The sequence below is a fragment of the Hibiscus syriacus genome, unplaced genomic scaffold, assembly GCF_006381635.1.
Source record: "Hibiscus syriacus cultivar Baekdansim isolate YM2019G1 unplaced genomic scaffold, ASM638163v2 tig00110045_pilon, whole genome shotgun sequence".
Classification (NCBI taxonomy): domain Eukaryota; kingdom Viridiplantae; phylum Streptophyta; class Magnoliopsida; order Malvales; family Malvaceae; genus Hibiscus; species Hibiscus syriacus.
The window spans coordinates 598,830-611,234 of NW_024062575.1; the positions used below are offsets into that span (position 1 = coordinate 598,830).

At 33.5% G+C, this 12,405-nt stretch overlaps 1 pseudogene; it reads right to left on the minus strand.

Moving 5' to 3' along the window:
- Nucleotides 1-915: 915 nt before the first annotated feature.
- LOC120213980 lies at nucleotides 916-8,884 on the minus strand (annotated as a pseudogene).
- Nucleotides 8,885-12,405: the final 3,521 nt, after the last annotated feature.

Sequence of the window (12,405 nt, forward strand, 5' to 3'; positions counted from 1 at the left end):
TAATGAAAACTAGTATTAAATAAATAAATTTTACTATTATTAATCACGATTTCAGTATTTAATTTACTATTATTTTTTTATGGTGAAAGAAATAAAAGATACAAGCAGATATTACTTTTAACGGTAAAAGATAATTATCATTGACATTAATATTGTCATATATCATTAATTACGTTAAGTTAATGAACGGACTTTATAACAACTATTAATTATCACTGTTCATATTTGTAATCTATGGACAAACACCTACTGCAACGCTTTGGTTAGAAGATAAGTGCTTTGATCTTATGACTGGCCTACCATCTCTTTAGTTGAACAATGTAGACCGGAAAACTAATCACAACACTATTCACAGAACAGATTGACTAATGAATTTGGGTGCTTCACGAATGGAGCAATTCGAATTCGACTTAGTCAAAAATTAGTAAAAGCTTGATCTAAATTGACTCGACTCGAGCTCAACTCGATATTTTAATAAACTAGATCGAGCAAAATTCAACTTGACTCGTTAAGTTTGCGAACAACTCGTTAGATTTTATTATAACTATTCAATAATTATATTAAAAAAAAAATTCATTCAAATAATTGATATTTACTAATAGATGATAATAAATCACTAACCTATTAATTTTCTAATAAATAATTAAAAAATACTAAATTATTAATTAATAATTATTATTTTACTACACTAAAATCCAAACCCTAATTATTATTTTAATATATTTATAGATTGTTATTTTGGTGTTTAGGCATTTCATACGCTCCTTTGATATTTTTTTGGTTTAATTTATTGATTTATTTTTATATTAAATTTAATATAGTAATAGTAGATTTTATTTATAGTTACAAAAATAAAATAAAAATTCAGTGAACTTACTCGACAAGTTTTCTTAACTTGCACTAGTCGAGAAAAAATTTAACAAACTTAACAATCAACAAGTCGAGTAGCAAAATTTTGTAACGAGCACGAGTCGAACATTACTCGACTCGCGATCGACTCGCTCGATAATCGCCCATAGTAATGAATGAAATCTGCATGAACGCCATACAGCAATTATGTTCTCCAGCTGCTTTATCCTCGCAATATGTAGCAATACATCATTTCATTTTACACAACTCAAAGCTGGAATTCTTGCAAGCTCAGAATTTCTTTTATTCGTTGCCCGGTTAAATTCGGTTATCACGTATAACCCTTTCCAAATCACAGTCAAACCCACTTTTCTAAACCCTGTTTCACCCACTTTCCCCATACTATTTACCCAAGGATGTGAAGTTCAATCTGCGAATCACAACGGAAATGGCAAGGCTCAAATGTGATATAGCAAACAACTGAGAATCGTAGATCTACTAAACGAAGTCATTGTAATTTACCTTATCAGTGGCTTCCTCTGGACCACAGGTGCGACCGGGATTGATGGCATTGCAGTAAGTTCTACAGGCTGCAAGTGAAAATTACAAATAGTCAGAATATTATCAATCCTTTGTAAGAACGAAAATCAAAATTGCATCTTGTGTACATTCTGAGATTCCCAAAGAGGTAAAGCAAAATATTTACAGGGTATGATATATAGGTACAAAGCCTAGTGAAGCTTGGTTTTGGTTGAAGCAGTTTACCCACAAGTTTATCACTTGTGATTGCATATTTTAAATAACTAGTCAACTCATTGTTCCAAACATCGCTCAAAGGAAGCTTTGTCTAGCAGCCTTAAGATAATCTTCAATGCAGGCTATGCAGCCATTCTTATTAGATGACATCCAACAAGTATGGGGTTCGAACCCCAACATCTACAAGTATACCCTATCTCCAGGCTGCGACTGTATTAGTGCCCCCAAAAAATATGGTTATACATAGTAGTTGAGATATTAGAGCCTCCTCATGCCCAAAAAGGCTTTATAATCACAAAGGGAGGGAAGAAATTTTTGTTTTCAGGCACAATAGTACACTTGACAGTAAACAAGGAGCGGAGCTCAAGTAAATATAAGCAAGGGAATCATATTCAGAATATCTAGCAATGTAGATAGAGTTAATAGAAATTAGTAATAGTAAGCAGGAAGAACCTCTAACTCTTCTATACCGCCTCTAGCATGTAAATTAATGGAAGGACCAGCTCCATCGCTTGATACTACTGGTGTTGCTCCTGCTGAATCCGTCACTAAAGACTGCAGAGGGCCATTATTAGTATTCCCCACAGAGACTACTGAGTTCCTAAATTCTAAATCATCTTCAAGCTCTTCAGGTTCCTCCAAAGCTTGGTGGGAGACATATGGAACAGACATTATTTGCTCGATGGCCAAGTTCTCTGCCTCTTTAGAGCTTGCTGCATAGGCAGTCGCATGCAAACCCTTATGTGGAGTATATCTAAGAGATCCATCAACCTCACCGTTATGTGAAGAAAGTTGTTCTGAACTTGGACTTTTTGAGCCATTCGTCATATTGTTCTCAGCATTTCCCTTTGTTTGTTCAACCGATCCTGTTTCATCTAGATACTCACCCTTTGAGGAACAAGAACTCACAATGCCAGCAGGACTACCAACCTGAACTTCCGGACTAGAATAAGGCACAGCAGCAACATATTTGCCGTTTTTCAATTGAGCATCTGCATTGTCATCTACCCTCTTCCTCTTCTTTCCATCAACCTGCCCATCTGCAACTCCTTTAATTTCACCCGACTTGTCTGATCCAGCATGGAGAGAAACTTTTGAATCCGATAACCTCTTACTATCCCAGGTCGCTTTAGATGGACGGGAAGGACGGACACCACCAGGAAATACAATGCTAGGTATGTTTCTACGTTTTACATGGGATACACGGATCTCCATTCCAGACTTCCGCGAAGTGTACATATTAACAGTTTGTTTAAACTCCTCTACGGTTAGCCTTATATCAAATTGTCCGCTTTCATTTACTGGAACTCCTTGTTTGCGTTGCAAACCCATAAAGTAACTGCAATGGAAGGGCCTAGATTCGTCTTGAAAATCACCAGGATGTGGGTGGCACTGAAGCATGTTATACGTGTGCCTTTCAATCTAGATTTAAAAATAAACAATTGAAAATGGATTACAATAGATTAGAAGCATTAAAAAGATAATATCAGATGGGGCATTGAAAACCACTTCAGAATTTTATAGAAGGTAAGTTGGGAAATTTTCATGAGGGTATATCTAGGACTATAAATATAGTCATATGTCCTCTATTGTACAAAAGAATATGATTTTCACCTTCAATGTGAGTTGACGGAGACGGGACTCAACCCAGCCTTTCCAATTTCTTAAATCATCATCATTTTGGCAGAGATGTCTATTTCTAGATAATTCTTATACGCATCAAAGAAAGCATAAGCCTCAAAAAGGGTATCCCAGTCAGCTTTGTTTGCCTCCATAGCCTGCAAGCACTAAATATGTTAACAACAAATTCAAAGTCTAAAAACAATATGAAATACAGAAATATAGAAACAATTGAACAAGGTATGAAGAAAATCAAACAATCATCAAGTTTAATAGTCCTTTTGGGAACAAAAATTGGACAGTGAAGGATTTTGAGTTCATGTTTGAACAAATTCTTAGTTTGAAGTCATTCAAAAGTGCATGGACTTATATCTGCCTATAATTTTTTAAGTTGAGATACTAAAATTTCAAATGCTGTCATCATATGTACATCCCCGAAAAACTACTTGGACTAGGAATTGGAGCAATCCAGTTCCACCTAGTTCACAAAAGAAAGTTCCTAACATAAGCCATTCAAAGAAAGACTTAAATTTGTCTAAATAGTGGGTAATACTAAGTTAAGCAAACAAGGGGTTCAAATCCCAATCCTATTTTCCCAACGAAGCTTTGAAGTCCATCACAAATTGAGGTCTTAACATTCACTAAGAAGTTGATTATCTTCCACTTACATTGAAATAATTCATCAACAATCATGAGTGCTCAAAAAATATATGCCAAAGAAAGACGCAACAAAATTATGAATCCACCTAGAAACCGCTTTGAAATTCAAACAACTTTTAACAGTAGGTCCCAAACCCCATAGTCAGCTCTAATGGAAAGGAATTATTGCTATGATGTAAACTCAAAGTTCTTACAAATGCATCACAGCATTTGGCATTGCCTTTTCCAAATCAATTGCTTAAAAGTTAATGTAAGTGAACACATTTGTAAGTAAAATATACATCAAGGCTTTGTTTCTGACATAAGATCAGTATCTTGACTTCCCCTCATGTTCTTATCTCTATTCTCTCTCTCTCCTCTTTCCACCCTTCCGCACCAACATTATCTTATTACAGCTTGGTATCAAGATGCATAAAATCAGTATCTCGACTTCCCCTCATGTTCTTATCTCTATTCTCACTCTCTCCTCTTTCCACCCTTCCGCATCAACATTCTCTTATTACAGCTTGGTATCAAGATACATAACTCACTCTCCAATACAGTCCCCAAACTCAAAACCTCATCTTTCCACTTGAAACAAACATCACCATCTTTTCTCTCCTTAGACTCTCTCTTACCACCTTATTCATGCCAAAAAAAAAGCTTACACATAACATCTTGAAGATGTGTGCAAGTTTTTTATTTGCTTTTTGGGTTTGTTGGGGAGGAAAACAGAATAAAATAAGTTGCCAAGAAGAAATTTGACATGAACCATAACATCATACCTCACAAATTTCACCACCCCTCTGAAATTCATCTGTCATGATTCTCAAAGTACTTGAGGAAACATTGTAACTAGAATTCATGGAAGGATAAGCAGGAGTAATTATTGGCATCAAATGATATCTATCTTTTGGGTATTTTCTGGGATCCCAAACTTGAAGACCAAGAGATCTTTCCTCGATCGGACAGAGCAAGACTGGGTTTGGCCAACGCCATTGGGTATAAACCCTAAAAAATCGAGAAACTAACATATTGGGAAAAGCATTTGGTATAGCTGGCATATACGAGCAACAAGCAATGCCCAATTTATACCACCAAGGAAACCAGAAACCTGTCAAAAAAGATTACTTTTTCTGTTAAGATAAGACTAAGAGTAAGGTGATCTAGAGCATAATCTTGCCAATATGAACAGCATCTCATACATTAGAATAGACACCACGACGTTTTCCCCAAAACCTCATGCATCTCAAAGTTGTCCGGAAATTCTGCAAGTCGTGTCACAGAACATAATCAAAGTCGAGAATCTCTGGGAAAGAAAAAATCTGTATGTTTGTGATACACAGTGAACCAAAACCTGAATATTTGGAACCAAACGTAAAATTTGGTCAGTGACTCTGCAACCATTAAGACTACGAACTGTCTGCTCATCTGTATTTTGTAATATAGAGTCTTGCAAAATATCCAAGTCCTGCACCAGAAATCAACACAAGCTATGAGATTTTTCACATGCATTTCAATTTTTAAATAAATTAAAGAAAATATATCTCCCTAGGCCATAGCCAATGGTGGGTGAAAACATCTCCAGTTCACCCTCAGAGTACCTAAAGTGCACAACTCTAAAAACCATTATTAAATATTTAAATGCAGTCCAAATTTCAAGTTGATTACAATCTAACATTCTAAGTTGTTCTTTTTATTGTGTTTGAGTGTGTATATTATTCATTGCATCAAATCATGCATGCTTGACATAGGACGGTCTCGCTAATTCTAGATATGAAAAATAAAAAATTCTAACAATTTACATAAGCTGCCAAACATACATTACACTTTCTGTTTGCCCTATCAACTAATTACAGACATTAAAATGTCTCCAATTTATTACAGCTAACCTCATGTAGGTAAAGGCTTCAGTAGGTTACCTAGTGTTGAGAACTGATCTGAAAAATAAGGTCCAATTCAAACCTGGAACTGAACTTTTGGGTAACAAAGGAGAACTTTTTCTTCATAGCCAATGGCAACAATAAAGTGGAGCTAACTGCTTTGCCTTTTGAACTTAAAAGATAAGTCCATCTACATTAAGATTATTGATCATTTTATACTTAGATAATTGAGCCGACATAAATTAAATACCATAGGCACATCCCTTGTGAGAGAACTTGTCCACAACCAAACCTGCAAGCTGATGAAGCAGCCTCTAAACTACAAGTAGACCTAATCAAATTCCTCCATAACTAATTAAGCTGCTTCTATTATAGTTATGATAACTCCTATGTTCAGTAAGACGAAGGAAAAACAAGCAAAAGAAACCAAGTAAATTACATGTGAAGAAGAAAATCTAATGGGGACCACAAAGAGGATATGACTTATAATTCTTAATGAAGAACTGGATGTCATCATTCATAAACTAAAACACTGACATAACTCGTATAGTAGTGACTCCACTCATGCAACCAACCTGACATTGCCTCCACAAAGTAAAGGCCCAAACCGCTCTAAGCCTCTAACTATAAACACCAGGGGAACTAGAATAATAACAGCTTCATCAGTGAGCTAAATCTTCTTCTAAATAGAAAGTAATAAAATGGAGTAGATGATAATTAAAGACAGACACTAGATAAATTGGTACATACTTCAGGAATATCCCAAAGTGAGAGTCTTGCATAGAGAAGATCTATGGAAATTCCTTTGAATTTGAATCCCATGACAGGGACATGAGCATCAGGCACCGGGTGCAATTCCGACACTTCAGGTATCTCTGATAGCATCTTGTGTAGTTCACCAAAGAAATCCTCCTACATCCAAACATATTTGAGCCTTTTTAAAGTTTGTAAATGAAAGCTTTCTCATTAAAAAAAACTGATGCACATAGGCAGAGAAAGATCTGATCGCACTTCTCGTGTTGCATATCTAGGTCCCACACAAAGGGTATCTATATCTGCACCAGGTCCATGTACCTGTTTTAAAAAAGAACACAAACGAAACCATGAAAAATTAGAACTCCAAATTCAAAACAGAAGTTAGAGAAACCATGTATATGTATTATTACGAAAAAGCACAAGCGGTACAGACATCAATCAATTGAAAACCTTACACTCCAACACTCCAATAATTGCATTATAGAACAGCAAATTATAGACACGGATTTGTCTCCTTTCTTGAAAAAGGAATGAGAAATCAAGATGAAATGTCCTATTCCAGTCATATTGGAGAAACTTAAGTAAAACAAGACAAGATCATAGCATATTCTAGAATAACCAATTAGAACACACATGATACCCCTACCATGTAGTTATGTCTAGCATTAAAATTTTGCACAGGAATAAAGTAAAACCCTAAACAGAAATAGCTGAAACTGTTCTTCCACAAAATCCGGTATTGTTTCATAAATGAAATAGATAGCAGTGCAAGCAAGTTAACTGCATAAAGTACTTTCTTGCCCTTAAACTTGGACCCAAACTGAAACAGCTAGTTCAAAGCAGCATCCACCAAGTATTACCAAGACATATGGCATGAGCTAGGAATATATAACCAAACATGACAAGCATAATTTTGCAGAAATTTAGAACGCCCAAGGTCATATCAATAGTGGGTTGAAGATGATACAGGAGTGCTTTGTGTTACCCCAGACTAATTCATTACAAAACTTTAGATAAATTAATCCTCATGCATTTTCTTTAAAACTTACAGGATTGCAACCAAAGTGAAAATTAAAGATAAATACAAAGAAGCGAAGACATGTAAGAAATGAGTCATACCCCTAGTCGATAAGAACCAAAGGTGAATATCTTAGCATTTGCTTCTTGAAACAGTAGCTCATTCAAACCTTTACCACGGAAAATTGCTTTAACCCATTTCTTCACAATCTGTTCAAGTTAACATCAGCATTAATCACTAGAACCCGAAAACACAAACCCACATCTATTAATCAAGCAAGAAATAGTAAGTTCCGTACCAAGTCATTCAACTCAAATTCTTAAGAGAAAATCAAGTAAAAGACTACAAACCTACCCGGTCAAGCTTCCCAAGTACTTCCTCACGTTTACAAGACTCCTCTGGACTCTCATACAATCCCACATCTTGCAAATACTGAAGGTCCACAATTCCAAACAACCAAATCTCAGAATAGTCTCAAAATAACTTCAAAAAGAACAAATACTACACAACTGCAACAGTGAAAGTACGGTTTAAAAAGAAACCTTCTCGAGCTCTTGGGTTTTAAGTACATCATAGTCAGTCGGTCCTCCCAACGAAATAGGTTCCGTGATGCCCAACCTTTGCCCACTGATCTGATTTCCCAATACATGACTCCCCATTTTTCTTAATTTTTATATTTTTTCCTTTTTTTCACTCTCACACTCAAGTCTCACTTTTTTTTCTTTTTTTTCTGGCAACCAAAATAGAATTAATCAAAATTTTATTGATAATATTTTCTACACAGACAATTTTGTTTCTCTTTTCTTCCTAAAATATATATAAAAATAATAAATGCAGAGGTGAGAATCAAATTATTGCTGATTGTAGAGTATTAGGGAGGATACAAAAACAAAACTGAAATTACAGAATAAAAAAGCTAATCCCTCTTCTTTTTCCTTATAATAAGACTATAAAGGAAAGCTTACAACATCTAAATGGGGGGCTCCTATTGGAAACCTAAAGCAGGCACAAAACCCAAAACCAAAGTACAATTAGAAATTCAAACTCTCGAGAGCTTTAAGGTCTCTGCCCAGTGTTGTTGACGATGCCGATGGTGAAGTTAACGCTGTTAATCTTCATCGGCCATGTCGATCGAAGAAGAATAAATATAAACCCCAAAAGCCTCCAATAGAAAATATGAATGGACCCTGAAAAAACAAATTAAAAGGGAAATGAAATCAGAGAAAAATTGGGATTGCGGTGAGGGAAACTTTCGAGAGTGAGGAGGATAGAGAGGGAGGGAGAGTTTCCAGGGGTTTCGTGATTGTAGAAATGTTTTGCTCCTCTCTTGTAGAGGGTAAAGAGTAAAGAGGGATACGACTTGGGCCTTATCCTTCCTTCTAAACAGCTCATAGTGGGCATCACTGGCTGTGGATAAATTAAGGGGGGCTTAACGCGTTTGACTAACATCAGGTTCTCTTTGATGCATTGTAATTTATTTTTTGAAAAATAATTTATCTAAAATAAATTATTTAAAAATTTTACATGTAAAATGAATTATATAAATATTAATTATCTGAAAACTGTTTTAAAATATTTAATGAATTATATTTTATAAAAAAAAAAATTGAAAATTTATTTTAAGATATTTAACGATTTTATGTAAATCATTTTCCATTAACTTTTTAATACATTATAATTAATTTTATGAAAAATAATCTACGTAAAATAAATTATCTAAACATTATTTTATATAAAATGAATTAATTGAAGAATAGTTTCCCAAATAATGTTATAAAAATTATTTTTAGTTGGTAAATTTTCATACTATAAATATAAATTATAATAAATTATTATTTTTAAAAATATTAGATTAACTTAGTCAATATTATTTATTCCAATATTATTATTAAAATATTATTTTTATAACTTTATTAATAATTATATTTTTAATATTTTTAATTATTAATATATTAATTAAAACTAGAATGTCATATTAATATTAAAAATATTACTCATTATTAATTATTCAAAAATATTTTGAATGAAAAAAATTAAGTAGTATTAATGATATTCATGATCTATTATATAATTGAGTATATTATTATTATCTTAAAATAACCTATTATATTACATTATTAATAAATTAATGAATATATTTTAAAAAATTTAATAATTAATATTTTATTAACATAATACTAAATACTATATTAATATTAAATGTATAAAGTAATATTACTCATTACTAATAATTTAATAATATTATTTTATAAAAATAATATTATTATTATAATAATTCATTATATATTATTAATTGTTTTGGTACAAAGGATGTGAAAACGACAACGTTTCAAACTACCATCTTCTGTCTTCAAGTGGATTATCCAGAGTCCCTTGAGCTATTTTTAAAGCCTTCGTTGCCAGCGAGTTTGCGTATCAGTTACCTTCTCTCGAGGTATGTCTAAACTCAGACTCATTCTTCTTCGATAATTTTTACAGTCTTTGAAAATAACTTCTGATTATATCATATATATTTAATATTTTAATAATTAATATTTTATTAAAATTACTAAAATATTGTATTAAAAATATAAAATAAATAAAATAATATTATTTTGAGTATTTATACATTAGAGTGAAAAGTTAGGAAAATATTTTACGAAAAATCTAATGGTAAAACATTTTATAGAAAACACAAATGAATTAGGAAAATAAATTACATTGAGGAAAACTAATTACAACTATCAAACGTTAGAAAATATTTTCAGTAAATATTTCCTTGCTATCAAACACAAGAAATGTGAAAATCATTTTTCGAAAAAATATTTTAAGTTATTAAACACACCCTCAACTAAAGTATGTATTATTTTCATATCTGATTTATCTTCATTTCTATGCATTAGTCTAAAATACAATTAGTAATTAAGCGTATTAATGTTCAAACGACCTAAGTAATTAAAGAATTATTTTTATTCTTTGAGATTCTGGATTTGAGCATCGCGTATGTAAAAGTAATGTTTATTGTCAAATAGTTGAGAGCTATACGTACTTATATTTATCTCAAACTTATAAAAAAAGGGCAAAAAATGAGTGTAATTGAAAATTTCATCAAGAGTATAATTCCTTAGAGTAATTTGAATAACATTTTAAGTTGAGATTCAAAATGTTACATTTTTTATAATAAATCATATGAATTGCATAACTATTATGGTTGCAATCTAAAAAGTTATCGTCAAAATATTATTGTTTATAATTAAAATTATTATCAACTGTGTAACTTTTTAAAGTAGACATGTAGCATTTTATGTTAAAATTTTTCGAAAGTGACATTCTCAGTTGTAATCGAAATTATTACTAATTGTATAACTTTTTAGATTAAAAAACGACAACATTTACTTTTATTAATCAACATAACCCTATTCGATACTTCATGGTTCATCATTATCAATTGTCAGATCAACTTAAAATCAAACTAAGTTAATATTCTGGGCAAACAATACCTTCCTATTGTGAGATTGACTAGTGTTTGCTTCGTTCATTGAAAATTTGATCCTGTACGACAACTTAAATGTAGAACTTTAAAATATGTTTTGGGAAGAAGGCTTTAATGGACCACGTCAATTTTTCTTAACAATAACCAACAATAATGGAAAAAATACCCAAACAAAGTGGAAGCATTCTAAAAATTCAGTGACCATGAATGTTGTTTACCCAAACAAATATTACATCTATTTTGTGGGGGATGCATAATAACAAAATTACCCCTTCCATATGCACAAATGATCACTTTGCCTCTTATCCTTGTAGACACCCGTTTTTGTCCGGGTCTTTTATATTTATTTTTTTTTATTTTTTATTATTATTAATTATTATTAACTATTATTATTAATTTTACATATTACATTTTTGCAGGCTTAGAAGCCCAATTCAGATTACAAAGGCCCAATCCCGGAGCCCAACAACCCAGACCTGCGGCCCAGCAATCGGCCCAAACCCGCTAGGGTTACCCCTTCTCTGCCTCAGCGCCGCACCATCAAGACCGTCTGATCTGGACCCATCCAATGGTCCAGATCAAAGGACATTTAGGTATGAAACCCTAACCCTTGTTCTGAGCCCTAACAGCTCAGCCACCGCCACAGCCGTTTGGCCTTCCATCTCCCAGCCGTGCTTGAGGTGTCGATGGTGAATCCCGAGCCGATCGTCATCAGCAATCTGGTCACACAGTGAAGCAAACGTCATCAACAGTGTATCAAACTTACCCCAAATCTAAAAACCCATTAAAATAACACCCCAAAATCCCGAAAAATCTGGACTTTATCCACCCAAATCAGAGAAATCAAATCCTATCTACCTAGATATCATCATCATATCACCAAATACTCAACATAAATCAAGGGAACGAAACCAGAAAAAAAAAGAAGAGAAAACAAAAAGAAAAAGACAGAGAGAGATTCGAAACAGAAAACAAAAAAAAAGGAGATGCATCTTACCTTTAGAGAGAGATCCGAGCGTTGTATCCTCGCCGGAGTGAAAAGAAGCCACTACCGAAGGTAAAACAACCTCTCTTTTCCTAGATCTAGTTTTTCTTAGGGGTGGATTTTCGTTTGTTTTTTGGTTGGTTAAGGTCTGGGAGAGGAAGTAGAGTGGTTAAGGTTGTGGTGCTCCCCGTGGCCACCGACTTACGGTGGCCGGGGAGCCGCGTTGTTCTCGTGAGGAGAAACGAGGAAGAAGGGAGAGGAGAACGAGTGAGGCGGCTAAGGGAGTTAGGGAATGAAAATCAGGTTTTTCAAAACCCTTAAGATGGTATAATCACCGAGTGAAACGACATCGTTTAAGGGGCTTGGGGGGTCTGCGTGTTTTTACATTTAGGGTTAATCACAGTTTAGGTCCCTCAAGCTTTTGTAA